The sequence below is a fragment of the Dipodomys spectabilis genome, unplaced genomic scaffold (genome assembly GCF_019054845.1).
Source record: "Dipodomys spectabilis isolate Male_0828 unplaced genomic scaffold, ASM1905484v1 ptg000556l, whole genome shotgun sequence".
In the NCBI taxonomy this organism is placed as follows: domain Eukaryota; kingdom Metazoa; phylum Chordata; class Mammalia; order Rodentia; family Heteromyidae; genus Dipodomys; species Dipodomys spectabilis.
The window spans coordinates 652060-655254 of NW_024871233.1; positions in this window are offsets into that span (position 1 = coordinate 652060).

Sequence of the window (3195 nt, forward strand, 5' to 3'; positions counted from 1 at the left end):
TTTGGAAGTCCTGGGATTTGACCTAGGGCCTGGGTGTTGTCCTTTCGTTTTTTTCCTGAAGACTAGTGCTCTACCAGTGGAACCACAGCTTCATGTCCATATTTCTTGTAGTTAATTGGAAATCAGTCTTACCAAATTTCCTCCTTGGACTTGCTTCAAACCTGATCCTCAGATATCAGCCAACTGAGTAACTAGGATTCCAGTTGTGAGCCACCAGAGCCCAGCTAGAATCACATTTTAAAAGTATTCTTTACTGAATCAGATGTGTCTGACTACTATTGTAGCACTTTGGTTACAGTGGGTTGTTAGATTTAAACTAAAATCAGAACTTTTCTTCTTGTAACCGGCAGCATCCAATATCTATCTAATTTATACCTATCTTCATTTTGGATCTTTTTCTTCTTTGTACCTTTCCATTCTTTCTTCACAAGCAAGCATGTCAGTGCTGTTTTCCTTTTCTGAAGCAAATCAGCTCCATTCCCATCAATAGGCGATGTATTTACTGTCCTTACTGTCTGGAGTACCTGCTCCTAGATAATTGCCTGGATGTTGGCTCTCATATCAACATCCCCAATATGAAGTTGTTGCCACAAAATCACCAATTTCATGTCTCTGATATATAGAAATTATCATTATGATTTCTGGTTTTCTTTACCTCATGAAATTGCTGAGGAGAGAGCCACATTCTGTTTCTCCAACACCTGTAATAGTGCTTAGTCCTTAGTGCTCAGGGGCCTTACATGGAGATCAGCCTTCCCCAGCTCAATTTATCCTAGATTCTGGTCAGGACAGCTGTTCAAGCTGAAGTTTAGTGGCTAGTATTCATTCCCTCTCATTCTTTGTGCCTTTTGCTGTTGTTGAGCCCACTTTAGGGCAAAATCAGTGCCTGAGACCTATTTGCTGCTATGGCAAAGATGGCTATGACATCATAGAAGTTTTGGCCATTGTATTGTGAAGCTGTGTGAGGACACCAACCCGCAAACAATTTCCCCAAGATATGTGTCTCCTTTGCCCAGGAGTGCATTCAACAATTCAACAACCAAACTATCACCCAGTTCCTGATAAACTCAGAGTATGTTTCCATTTCCTTTAAAAACATTCAAGACATGCCTTTGATGATTTGTCAATGAATTACTGAAACAGAGTAGATAATTTTATGTATTTATAAGTCTTTGACCATCTCTCTTGAGCCCTTGCCATATTTCTATGTGTTTGCATCTTGGGAAGGGAAATAAAGTTTAATTCAATATGCTCAGAGACTAGAGTTTGGAACCTTTTGAAGGGAATGCCAACTTTCCATCTGATGTTCTACAAATTGCCATGTTGGTACAGGAACTGAGTAAACTGTCATAAGATAAGAGGCTTGTCCTGATTTCTACTGACTTTCCTCTGGGGTCAGGGGGTGTGATCCCACTGCCTATGTGTTTATTTGCTACACTGGAGGGACCAGACCTCCTCTGAAAATCTACGACTTGGTTGTAAGAGATACTAAATCTCAGAACCCAGCTTCCCACATCACTAGGATTACAGGACTGAGTCTCATGGACTCAACTTTTTTATACATACTATAGTCAGTTTCATTACATTCACTTTCATTTTATTCACATCATAGACAGATATATACAAATATATGTATATGTTTATTCATCTATTTATAATCAGTGTTATATCTAGAAACACACAAATATATTATAATTATAATCAAATTATATCACTACTTTCCCCAATAATATTTACACTAATATTTTGTGCAAAAAACTCAAGTCTAAAATTTAAATGCCATTGTAGTTGGAAAAATCATATTCAGTCTTATATATTATGTAATATACTATATATAACATCAAGAATATAACATATATTTACATATAACTGATTTAAATGTGGAGTATTTTTTCTTCCTGATTTTGTATTTGTTCAGCTATGTAAACCTTCTTTTTCCTATTATGGCTTTTGCTTTCCAGTATACATATTTTCTATATATTTTGTCAAATATTTTCAGCCCCAAGTAGACTTTTTATAATATTGGAGCCAAATTTTTCTTCCATATTTGTCCAAAGCACAATGAAGTTGTATTCAAATTCGAACTCACTGTTGGCAGAGAGCCCACATACCACTATAAATATTGTGGCATTTGCCCCATTTGACAGGATAGCCTTCTAGGACATCTGATCTTCTATGTACTAGGCCTTTTATAGCCAACTTATGACCCCATGCAGGCATGGCTAGGCTTCCTTGCCACTACCTGTGCATTTAACATTTCCCATTATATCCAGTAGGCTCTCTAATACAGCCCCCTGTCTCTCTGTGTTCTCCCCCAGAATACATATGCACAATGTTTCAGATTGTAGGATTAAAAAGAAATATATTTAGAATTCATGAATTTTAGAATATGTCAAAAATATTATTTTAATAAAGTTAAAAAATAAATAGGATGAACCTTTTACATCAGGACATAAAGAAAAATAAGGATTGTCTCAGGAAAAGGAGAAGGAATCAGAAATTCTCCCTCAGAGTCCTCAAAGAGGTCTACTTCCTCATTAAAGACAGGATTTTCTTCCTGAGTCCAGGTAGGGACAGATTCTAATTTCTTAATTGGAAATTGAATCCCCTGCAAGAGGTCAGATTGGTTTGGGTATTGTGAGGAAAGATTCCCTTTCCTCAACTGAATCTAGATTTTGGACCTCACTCATTGGTTTTCCTGAACATAGACTGGGGTCATTTTCCATTAGCACACATTTACCCTGCACACCAAGACGTGTTTTTTTTGACTGGCTTGGTGGTGATCTAGGTGGATTGTGAACATCAATGGAAGACATTCTGTATTGTCTTCATCCTTGGTGTTATGTGCAGGTACGCCTGCATCACATGTGGGGTTCAGAACCAGTGGGATGTCCACAGGACTCAAAACCTACTTGGGCCTTTCTACAAATTGAAAAAAAAAACCCTCTATGTTCACATGCTTTCTGGAGATCTTCCAATCTCAGTCAGTCACCATAGACGACATCACTGATGGGTTCTTTATCTGGAGTTCTGCAGGAGCTGCTTTACGGTGATGCAAACCTGAGAATGGAAATAGGTACAGAAATCTTAGAGTAGACCCTAGAAGTTAAGGTGTGACTAAACTTCTGAGGATCTAATGGGAGAAGCTGTAGAATTTGAGGTTGTACTGAACACTGATTAGAATGTAGGGTGTTT